General features: G+C 46.0%; 1 protein-coding gene across 5 annotated transcripts in view; it reads left to right on the top strand.

Moving 5' to 3' along the window:
• RPS6KA2 (ribosomal protein S6 kinase A2) overlaps positions 1-12,213 on the top strand; it is a 366,717-nt gene that overhangs the window by 181,391 nt on the left and 173,113 nt on the right. The gene's annotated exons all lie outside the window — the stretch shown is intronic.

Genomic DNA, 12,213 nt, shown 5'->3' on the forward strand with positions numbered 1-12,213 from the left:
GGCCCAGAGCCACGCAAGTACTACCGTATAGTGCAGATCGTTCGTGCGTTTAAATTCAGTGTAGAATTAACAAAAAAGGATGGGGGGGGGGGGAAGCAACAACAGTATCTACTCTGGCCAGTCAGAAACAGTGCTCAGTAGTGAAGTGCCTGATGCAACTCGGATTTGATATAGATTCATCTACATAGGATCAGAGGACCCTGAAAATCATGTCCTTTTCTCCTGTCCCTCATCTTGTCATCTTCAGGTTTCCGAAGTGGTCTGTGGCTGCTTCTCTCGTGTTTTTTATTTCAACAGCCAAATCTTATTCTCTTCATCCCAGTGTGTAAATTACATTGTTGAATCTATAGATGACCAAATGGTGAAACATGTTTAAATAAAAAAGAGACATGGGGATGGGGGTGGGGAGACTGATGACACAACCTAGAGATTTCCTTTGACTTTGGCCTCGCCTTTGCCACAAGGCTGGCACCTAGTGAGGTTTTGATTTGTTTGTTTCTAAAGAAGTCAAATCAATTGGAACAATGTCACATCTTTCATCTCGGTTTTCTTTGTCCCAGCTGCCATGATATTAGCTACAGGCGTGGGTTCTGTAACGATTAAAAGATCTTTAAGCAAAGCTCAGGAATAGACACGAAGGCAGCAGGGAATTAGGTGTTTTAAAAGTTTCTGTTACGGTTTCACCAAATCGGAATTTGAGGTACTAGGTAGGATCTTGGTGGCGGGCTTCTGAGGGTAAAACGTCTTTTCAAACAAATAGAACTATTAATCAAATAATGGAGGAGGGTTTGCTCTAAACCTGATGTTGGCAGAAATCAAACCCAAGTTCATCGAGATAAGTCATTTTCCTGGGTCTCAGGCACTTTAAACAGCTAAAATCGACAAGGACAGAAACTCAGAACAGGATTTACCTTCATGCCCGATAAGTTTTTATTCATCAAAATGCCAAGTTTATTTTCCAGCTCCTTGTCTCCTTCCCTGTATTGTCTTTTCCAAGGGAGGGCACACGTGTGAGCAAATGCTCAATGTTGTTCAGGAAGACACCGGGCTAGACCCATGGAGGGTCAACCTCCTGTCACCACCATCCACTCCCCTCCGGTGTTATGGTTCAACAAGGAGAACTGGGTTGTGGAAGTGCCTCAAAACAAAATATAGTGGGAACCCAGCAGGGGGGATAGAAATGAGATTTCTTCAGTGTGAAAATTGAATTTCTAAAAACCATAAATAAACCATCAGATATGCAGAAGGTCAAACTGACTAGAGAGAAATGCAATCTGTCAGCACATAATCAATGAGGCTTCATATGACCCGGATGCCCGTGTTAGAGAGAAGTACCAATGATGACAGCCCCATTGATTCATCGCTCTATTCTCTACAGATGCATTCACCAGCTTCTATCCATGGCTACTTGTGAACATCTAGGCAGGCATGTTATACTATTTTCATTCTATTGCTAGGGGGAAAAATCCCTGGGAAAATGAGGGTCTTGCTAAAAGCTTACCAACTGGTTCATTCTGCACGTGGTTATTGAGAACCTGCTCTGTGGTCAGTCCTTGTCTAGGCATTGTGGATCCAAGAGATATGAGACACTGAGGTCCTGGCCTCATGGTGCCTCCACTCAGTGGGGATCTAGTGAGTGGCTGGCCCTGTGCTTCGTCCAGTAAATTCCATATTCTTGCCCAGCTGCCTTCCCAGCTTTTTCCAGAGATGCCTGCGTATTCATTTGTATATTCCCAGCAGATGATAGGCCAAGAATCACTCCTCACAACATGTAAAATTCAGGAGGGGAGGTCCATCAGTAGTTTGAGGTTGAATAATAGGACATATAAAGTACTTAATGCCAATGTACATTTCTTCTGTTTGGAGTGATGAAAAAGGTTACTCATTTTATAAAAAGAAACATGGTTTTTTTAAATTGTTTCTGTGAAATCTATATTTTAAAATGTGCATGGAGACTTTGGAAAAAAAATTTTGTTTTGAAATTCACAAGTTAGTGATATAAACAGGAAGGCAGCAAGTTTAAAACAATATCATCCTTATTTAAAAGGCTTTCAGGGAGAGAATTAGTCTTAATGTTTTCGTACTTGCTGTTAAATTTAACTTTACGTCTGGAACCCAACATTGGGTAAACTCTAACCAACAGAGAAGCCAGGACACTTAATCAGATTTGGAAACAATTTATGAGTTACAGCTTAAATATTTTTATAGTGTATCAGCATTACAGCAACTAAGATGGCTGGGTAACTGACTCTGGCAAGAATGATTTTGGGGCTTCCCAAAGGGAAATTAGATGTCTTGCATTGACTTCTGTGTGCGTGTTCTAGAAAGGTATCAGAGCTCAGCGTCTGCCAGACTCTCACTCCCACAAAAGCTCTGATTTCAGGGCATTAACAACACTGCCTAAGAACCACAGCACTTAGCTGGAAGGTATAACCATCGCCTCATTCAACCGTCCATTTTATAGATGAGAAAATGGAGCCCAGGGAAGCAGAATGACTTCCTTATGCTCCTGCTCCTAAAATCTTTTACAGGAAGTTCCCACTGGAAGAGCATGTGCTGTCTATTATTAATTTTAGCCATTTCAGTCATGTGGTTATTGGAGTCCACCATGTATGAGATGAGGCGTGAAGGAGGGCTTGTGGGATTTTTAGAAGGACATCTCTCTGTAGGATATTTTGTAATGCACTCCAGAACCTAAAATATTTTTGGGGAACCTTTTCTGGAAGTTAGAAAGTTCCAGCTGAATTTGGGCTTTGTCTGGGATGGACTGAAATTGGATTCTCACTTCTGCCTTTCACAGCAGGGCGGTTCCTTAAACTCTCTGATCTTTATTTTTCTCCCCGGTAAAATGGGGAGATAAGAGATCGTGCCTCAGAGGGTTAATATAACGATTATGAGCTACCATAGGTAAACTACCATATGGTGTCTGGACGATACAATTGCGAGTCAATAATAGTTAGCTGTGGATATTGATCAAATGTTTCCTGGGTTTACTGATGTTTTTCATATTGTTCAATGTCTACTGGTTCTGTCTGAACCTGAGATTGCCCCTATGGCCCACAGAACCTATGCCTTCTGCTATTGCAGTCAGCTCTCAGCCTGGTAATTAATTGTTTGGATGCCCTTCCTGCGTGCCTAGGGGAAGAGAAGGCTGAAGATCAATTCTCCCAGGCTGTGTTCCAGACTGTTCCATTCGATAGCACTGGCCCGGTTTGCTAAGATGAAATTTCTGTCATCTGGCCGGGATGGCGATATCCTTCTTCCTTATCTTGTGTGTCCCTCTGTGAGTCAGCTGCCCTGATCTGTGAATGCAGGTCCCCTTGCCATGGCATCATGAGCTGAGGCGGCTTCTACAGCCAGAAAATGCCCTAGCATCAGCATCTCAACTTAGCAGAGCTTCCAGAAGGAACCCTGCCCCACTCAACCTTCAGGCACCCAGGAGAGTCTTCCACAGATGTGACATGAGAGTTCCAAAGCCCGACTTGGGGCTGTGGGAGGTTGAGAGGGGGTGGCTAGGAGGGGTTTGGGAGGCAATATAGGTTTTAAATGAATGAGAAATGATATTATCTACTCAGAGTAAGATTTATCAACCAATTTGCTAAAGATGTCAATACTCAAAAAGTCAGGTCATTTAGGGAATGGTTATTTTGTTTGGGGCTGGTTCCCTTTGCCTATCATTTGGGACCTTTCATCTGTCTTGACATCGCTACAGAAAGACCATGGGGGTTAGTGAGAAGGACAGCTACAAGCCCTTGAACTGGGATATTGTTAACGGTAAACTATGGAGTGGAAGAAAAATTTCATTTATTTGCTCGATTGTTTACATAATTGAAAAATTTTGAACACGTGTTACGTGCATTGTGCTAAGCAGCTGGAATAAGGATGTGATCTTTATATGATCAGTGAACTCAGTAAAGTTAACATCTATTGAGAGAGGCAAACACGTAAACAGAAGCCTGCTGGGTGGGATGCAAGTCTTTGGAACTTCTTGGCATCACTGGACTTAAATGGTCTAATTATATCAATTGTCAATTCATTTCGATTTCCCATGGTGCAGATAACCACGCGTTATCTGTGTGCACATATGTATATATTTTAATTGTTTACCCCTTTTTAAGGGAAACGTGGTGTCCTGATAAAGTAAAAGTTAAGAGACTCTCAGTAAATATTGTGAGCAATGTTGGCTCCCGTCATTGGAACAAAAGCAAGCTTCCTGGAAAGTTAAACGTTAGGGCTTATTCTTGATGCTTGATAGGTAAGCTCTTCTTCTAGGTCTTGGATGGTTTCCAGGAAAACCATTTCTAATTAAAACAGTTTTCAGGTACTTTCCATAAATGTGTCCCAAGAAATTCCACGTTAATCCTGATTTTATTTGGCTTTTGGACAACAACAAAAAAATCAGAGAACACCACGATAAATTGTCCGTATTAGTGAATACTTAATTTGCTTTTTATTTTGCTTATTTATGCTTCATTCTCTTTTAAAGACACTAAATGTAATTCCTTATTTGTGGTCACTGTTTCTGTGATATGCCTTATCTTTGAGTTTCATGACATGCTTTCTCTCCTTACATCCAAGAAAACTCCCCAAAGTATTGTTGCTCATTCAAAAATATGTGAAAAGGCAACCCAAAATATTGAGATTCCACCTCTTTTTCTTTCTTCACCTCCTTTACCCATTCTTTCAAGAAACCCAGGTGCCTATACACCCCCAATGCAGCAAAGAGTATTTCAGTATATTTTTCATGCATTCAGAAGCAGAGGAATGAAATGAAAGGACACTAAGTAAAAAATGGCTTATCTGTCCACATCATCTGGCTTACTGATTACGCAGGATTTCACCGTGTTTCTTGCATGCTGGGTGAATGATTTCTTAGATATGGCAACTTAGTAAGTGGTTAGGAGATGCCTGAACTCTCTGAGGCAGGGAGAGAGGTGGGGAGAGAGACTGTGGGGCGGGGGCAGAAAGATGAAGAGAATCCTGTTAACTAACATTGTGTGGATGATTCAGTACGTTCGGGGTGCTCCCACGGAAAGTGCTCCTTTGAAATGTGGAGAAACGAAGGATCAGTTCTTTTTGCCTGAAGTAGGATTGGCAGTCGTTTAGCCCAAAATGCTGTTTATCTTTTGCTCCAAAGTTCTGTGCTTGTCAAATAAATAAAGCTAGTCTAGCACTAGAAGCATTCTCTAGAATGCTCTGCTTTTATTTCTGATTGTGCTGGTTTACGTTTTGTTGTCTTTTTTCCCCCAGCATTCTGTGTTTGCTGATGTATTTTCGTGGGTCAAGCTATTAAATTAAACTCAAATAAATAAGAATTTTCAACAGATAGTCTGTGAAGCTACAGTGTGATTTAATCAAGCAAATGGATCCGACACAAATATATTCAGTATAAAGTATTGTTCATCTTACCTGATTTGCAGCGGTGTCCAAAGCCTTTCCTGCTGTTGAGTTAGCTAAGGGGACGTCGTGATGGTGCAGCTGTAATTAAACACGAGGAACCTGCACACCAGGGTGTGGAGGGTGAATTTGCAGTGACCACCTTCCTGTGGTTTATCACTAACCAGGCGCCAGTGGCTGGAGCCGCCTGAGATGTTCACTGACAAAGACTCTCCTTGAGCAGACTTCAGTCAGGCTCTCCCCATCCTCCTGCTCAACCAGGCCTTGACCAGGTCGTCCTTGTCAGGCCCACAGCACCCAGTTTTATCAAGAATCCTGCTGAGTCTATTTAGAGAGAACCCCCGCCCTCCATATGTGATCACTCTCAACATCTGGTCAAATTCCTCATCCCCGCCATCCTCCGGGTGATGTCTGATGACCTTGACATGCCATCAGCAGGAAGCCTCTTAGTCATTTCCATCCACCGGCACCCCACCCTCCCACCTGCTCCTTGGCTGTAAATCCCCTCTTTCCTTTAGTATTGGAGTTAGCTCATTCTTTCTGCCCTACTGCAAAATCCCATTGCAGTGGTCCCTTGAGTAAAGTCTTCCTTACCGTCGTTAACAAGTGTCAGAGTCATTTTTCTTGAACAGCACCTGTTGTTATTGGTAATTTGCATATATTTCTTGAGATCCGTTAAAGGGCATCTCAGGAACACCACTGAGCAGAGAGCCCTACTTGATTCCAACCAGCAAATACACAGCAGCCGCTCTTTCTCCATGAGCTCCCGTTTGCCAAAGTCCCTGGGATTCACAGGCAGTGTTCCTGTCCCCCTGTGCCCCGCACTGAGCCCCCTGGAAGAGTCCTCCTCTCCCCGCCACCAGATATGCCCCGGCCTTGCTGGCTGCCCCCTCTCCTGGCCACCTCGCATTCCCTTCTTCCCCTGCCGTCTGCCTCCCCGGGCCATTGCATCCTTATGAGCTCCTATCTCAGCTAGAAAACAGGGAGAACCATATCCTAATGCTATCCTCCAGTTTTTAAATGCTTGGAAAGTGAAATGTGCCTTGTCAAGGAAGGGTTTGCGCTTGGCGTTCTATGGTGTTACTCACAGCTGGCTTTGGTTGGATGCTATCTCTAAAGGGTTTTGCACTACATTATGGGAGAATAAAAGCTTTTCCTGTCTTGCCAACCTCCTCTCCCTCGCCCTTCTGAGAGCACATCTGTTTCAAGTTAGTGTTATCACCATGAACTAGCTTTCCCTCGGTTGTAGCCATGTTAGGGTTACCGAGGGTGACGGGTTAATAAGCATTGCTGTGATTTTAAGCATCCTTCATGGAAATCACAGGTCTTGTGAAACAGAGACGTGAGTTCACGCTGTTCCGGTGTCAGCCCTTTAGCTCACAGGCCTACACAGAGTGGCCGAGGCTGGGAGTGTTGGGGGAGGCGGTGGGTAAGGAGCTGGTAGAAATTTCCTAGTTTCTTACAGAAAAGAATTGTTTTTTCTCTTGACTGTTCTATTCTCCTATGTGGAATTAGTAAGATTCAAAAAAGTGATTCAGAGAGTGAGTGTTAAGGCTATTGGCCGGCGTGTTTCCTTCTGTTGCCAGAGAAAAGAAGGTTCTGAGTAAGATTGACAAGCTAAGAAAAGTATGCTTCACTCTCCTGGCATGATACGTGTGCCATATTTTCACAGTCTTGGGATTTTCAAATGGACGTTAACCAGAACACAAGTGTGGAACCTGCCTTGACTTGTCTTGCTGTCAACATGAGCTGTGACATTCTTTGCAGCTAGAGGTCCTGGGCACACCATCCCACCCAAAGCCCATGGGCTTGTAGATTTTCCTCGTTACCACATGCAGCCAAATTTATAAGGCAAAGGGATGGAGAGATTTTATTTTGGAAGACTCTGTTTTGGAATGGTTATGGTAGAAATGCTCTAGTGACTCCTTAAGAAGTTGCTCATTTGGGTCCCAATTTTAACACTTTTGGCCCAGAATCATTGCCAACTTTCTAGAACTAAGGTTAGATATAATATTAACTACTAAATGTATTTTTACATCCAAAATATAGTGTGGACAACCCCTTTCTAAGGATGAAAAAATAAGAAAGCTCTTTACTCTGAAGTGTGAGTAAAACCCAAGGGAAGTGGAGAGGGTGCCTTGAAAGCCTTTGTGCGTGGGAAGACGGGAGTGAGGCTGGAAAAGCGGAAGCCAGGCCACGAGGAGGCTGCAGCAGCTGGTGCAATGGGCAGGCTCTGCAGCGCCCGTGCGCCTCCCCATCGCATCGAATGGCTATCAGCTCGCTTGGGCACTATCAACCGGTGAAATGCTGGACAGACAGCGGTGTGTCACATCCCACAGCCACACACGAACGTGCAGAGGGCCCACAAGAGATGCTCCTGTCCTGTGACTTGCCAAAGTGACTCCGTTTGGTTGACTTTGAAGATAAAGGAAAGAAAACCAGACACACAAAGCAGAAAAGAGCGCTTATTTTTAGAACAGCTTTGGCTCCTTGCATTCGCTTGGTTTGAACTCACGTTGGGGACCGGGGCAGACGGGCCGTGGGAATAGAGTGGCAGTTACAGCTAACTGCCTTCCTCCCAGAGAACCCCATGGAGCAGCAGGAGGTTAAGCAGCACGTTTCTATTTCTAGACCTTAGCAAAAAGAGAATGCATGCATTTCATTGTCAGACTCAACCAAGACTTCGTAGAAACCACCCGGGTAATGAAGTGAATAAAAATCTCCAGGCTGATGGGACCTGCTGGAGCTCGTGAGCACAGGGCTCCCGTGCCCTTCAACGGCCGTAAATGTTTAGACATCGTCTCACAATCTTCAGCAGCGCATCTCACTCTTTTCTTTGACACCCTGTGTTGTTGAGGCTCCTGACAAGAACTCCAGGAATTGATGTGAAAAAGTGAGTGATTTGTTAATGTGAATGGCTGTAGTCGTTTTGGTGTGTGCCTGAGGGAGGGAGAAGAGCCATAAATTTGAGACGCTATCTCTACCCTGATGGAGCTTCTGCTTAATAGTGGGGATGGACATTTGCCCAAATTATCATGGGAGTTCCGGAGCAGGCCTGTGTTTTCATGTTGGTATCTCCACATAGCGCCTCTTACCATCTGTGAGGCCCGTCATCTACTGTTACTCCTTATCCTTCACTGCAGCCCATCCCGTCTGTGGACCCTCCCTTGGTGTCACCTTTCTGCCCTACTAGTCGTCCCTTCCCCTGACCGTTTGTCACTCGGGCCCACTTTCACCCACGCCCATCCACTCAGCTCTCCCTCCACGCCCAGGCCTCCTGCTTTGCTCTGAGCTCATCTGTGACTTGAATTTAGGGGACCCTGGCCCTGGAACACTCGGATTTGGACAGAGAAGATGCATGGGAGTTATGGAGGAGAAGTGTTCGTTGCTGTGTGACCGAGGATGGGGTGGAGCGTGCTACCTGAGTCCTAGCCTAGAGGGGTGGTTTGTATTCAAAATCACATCCCATCAGAGAGAGGAGTGTGAGTTCCCTGTGCTGTGGGCTCGGTCTCCCATTTCTTTAATATTCTGGATCTTTAGAAAGTTCCTTGAATCACATATCCTCCTGCACGCTCAGCTCAGGTCTTGGGAGCTCAGTGCTCCCTCAGCTGCTGGGGAGGATGCTTGTCCCCCGTGATGGTGTTAGCAGCATGCACCTGACTCCTCTGTGCTAGCTCAGTCCTTTGTGGCCATGTGTGCACCTGTATAGAACCTTCTTGAGCCAACTTGTGGCTGACCTGGAGCACATCAGGCTCTTCTCTGGGTGGCTTGTGTCCAGGGACAGCCATAGGCAGCCATCAGGACTGCTGCCCTGCTGTGTCACACGGCCATTCTGTGCGAAGTATGTGTCTTCTGGATCAATGTGTGGGAAGGCCCTGGAGGTTCTTTGAAACTTCTCTCTTAGGTATTAACTCACTGTTGACCCTGTGCCTGGAAATTATCTACAGAGCTTATGTTTGGGGGGTTAAAATGTAGGAAAAAGTGGTTGTGACCTAAGATGAATGTGGGGAGATTGAAAGCACTGTGTGAGTGAAATAACGGAGAAACCGTTACAAAACCTTACACATCAGCTTGAGGTGGTCCTGGCATCGGGCAGCTTGCAGACTGTAACCGTACTGTTTGGAGTTCAAAAATGTACCATAGAAATGCTGTCTAATCTCCCTATACGATATAGCTGATGTAGCGTCATCTTGCAGTAAATATTGTGGAAAAAACCAAAACAGATCATTATTATCACTTAAAAACTTTAAAAGCCATAAACTCTCTTAAGGAGCTGAAAAACGTTCAACATTTTAAAAGCAAATTCAGAAATTTCAAAATGTATTAAGGCAAGCCACTTCTGAAAACTGAGAAACGGTGGAAGTCAATAGGATTTTTATTTTAAAAGCTGGTACTTACGGAAGAATAGGTTTAATTCTGAGAAGATGGATTTGTGACTTCTCTGAAGGCAATTTCCAATGAAATTGAAAAGGTTTTGCACTCCTAACATGGATCTTTTGCGATAACTAATTTCACTCTAAAGCTTACAAGCCCAGGACTGCTTTCTGGCTCATCGGGGTGTGGGTCACACACACCCTCGCGGGAATAGAAGGGTTGGGCCAAGGATTCCCTCTGTGCATGTGGCCAAGGACCTTCCCGGCTCAGTTCTTTCTCAAATGCTCATTTTCTTCCTCTTCTCAAGTGCAGCGCACCTTCAATCAGGGACCCTGGGCACCTTTGCATAGGGACCATGGAGCATCTTACCTCGATATCAAATTCTCGAGCCTCCATCTGCCCCTTCTTCACATCCCTACCCTGATCTAGTTCAAGCAGAGGCAGCCCTTTGTGGGTGAGGATGTTTATGCCATTACTTCATGTTTTGGGCAGGAAAGTCACAGTTTCTCTAAAGTTCCAGGTGGTCAGCAGTTCATTCCGACACGACCTGAAATCTCATCCTCACCTGCATCCAGGACTTTCCTTAGGTAAAAAGAAAAAAGGCATCATGTCCGATATCTTCAAAAGTCTTAAAGCGCTGTTCTCTCTCCTCCCTCCATCTGGATCCACTCCCTACTCGTTTCCCTCTTCCTTTCCCCATCTCTGGCCCACGTGATGTGCGTGATAAGTAATGGCGCCCTGGGAAGCAGCCTGCGAGCGTGCGAACGTTGTGTTCTTTACAGCTGACAGCGGGCTGGTGGCTCGACACCCAGGGGAACGGGCAGGATTGTTTTCCAGTCAGGTGAGCCGACCAAGATGGAGCATTCATTTATTAGAACTGAAGATCTGAAAAAAGGTGCTAATGAACAATGCCACTGTGTCCTGCTGGGATTCCAATGGCGGGAGATAAAGATAAAGTAAGAAGAGTTGGGGTCTGGGCCACAGGGCTCAGGGCTGCCCACTGATACCCCACATCCAGCCCCTGGAGTTTCCAAGGGCCCAGCTGCAGTGTCCATGTGATGAGCTCCAGCCAGGTGCACTGGTGTGGGCCAACAGCATCCTCTGTGGTTTGGGCCAATGGCATCCTCGGTGGTTTGGGCCAATGGTATCTTTGGTGGGTTGGAAGGCTGAATAATGGTCCTGAAGGAGATCCATCCTAATCCTGGGAACCTGTGAATGTTACTGTATATGGCAAAAAGCACTTCACAGATTTGATTAAATTAATGATCTTGAGGTGGATAGTCCTGTATTATCCGGATGGGCCCTAAATATAATCACAAGTGTCCTTACAAGACGGAGGCAGAGCGACACTTGACTCCAGAAGTGCAGCAGATGTTGTGATGACGGAAGCAGACACTGGTGATGAGGAAGGGGCCACTAGAAGCTCAAGAAGCGAGGGCCAGATTCTCCCTGGGAACCTCCAGAAGGCACCAACCCTGCCGACCCTGGTGACACTGATTTCGGACTCCTGACATCCACGACTAAGAGAAAAGTCTGTGTTGTTTCAAGCCACTAAGTTCGTGGTGATCTGTCAGAGCAGCAAGAGGGAACTGACACAGCCAGTGGGTCAGTCTGGTTTTAAGGAAGATCCCAGTTTGTGGAAGAGTCGGGGCCAAGTGAGGGGCTGACCTCTGGTCTCCAGTGGGATGGGGGGTGTCAGAGAACAGTGGCAGGGCTTCAGGCTCAGACCATGAACATCTCATGGGGGTGTCGCTGGGCCCATGGGGGTCAGCACGGGCCTGGAGGTGTTACAGTTTGTGCTGGACCCCACCGTGAGCATCTCCGTGGGATTCTAGGAATCTTGCCTGGCATCCAGCCCCCTATAGTTACAGGAAACTGAGCTGCAGTCAGCATTCATTCTGTAAACATCTCTCAAGCACCCTCTCAGGGGTGAAGGGCCTGTCCTCCTGGAGTTTGTCTTCTAGTGGGGAAGAGAAAAAAGCCAGCATCACATAGAAAAATGTACCAATTTCAGTAGCGACAAGTGTTGGGGAGAGAAACCATACAGAGCGGGTGGGCGTCATGGGGGAACACCGGAGAACAAGTTTTGATAGTCTGGTCCAGGAAAACGTCTGGGGGTCATATTAACAGAGCTGGATGAAAAGGGGGCGTGGCTTGCAGCATTTCTGAGGGAGAAGGCGTGAGTGCCTGGGTCCTGCGTGGTAATAGCTGGAAGGCTGGTGTGCCCAGAGAACAGGAGGAGGGGACGGGTGCGAGGGCCCAGGATCCAGAGCCTCTGAGCCTTGGGAGCGTCGTACTGCAGCCTAAAGGCAATGGAAACCCTGAAAGCTTTCATCCGGGGCCCCTTCTGGGTGGAGTGTGGGAACTGGGCCACAGGGCAGCAGGAGATGAGCCGGAAAGCTCCCGGAGGTGCCGTTTGCCAAGAGGATTGGCAGATCTTGC

The sequence above is a fragment of the Equus asinus genome, chromosome 1 (assembly GCF_041296235.1).
Source record: "Equus asinus isolate D_3611 breed Donkey chromosome 1, EquAss-T2T_v2, whole genome shotgun sequence".
NCBI classification, from domain to species: domain Eukaryota; kingdom Metazoa; phylum Chordata; class Mammalia; order Perissodactyla; family Equidae; genus Equus; species Equus asinus.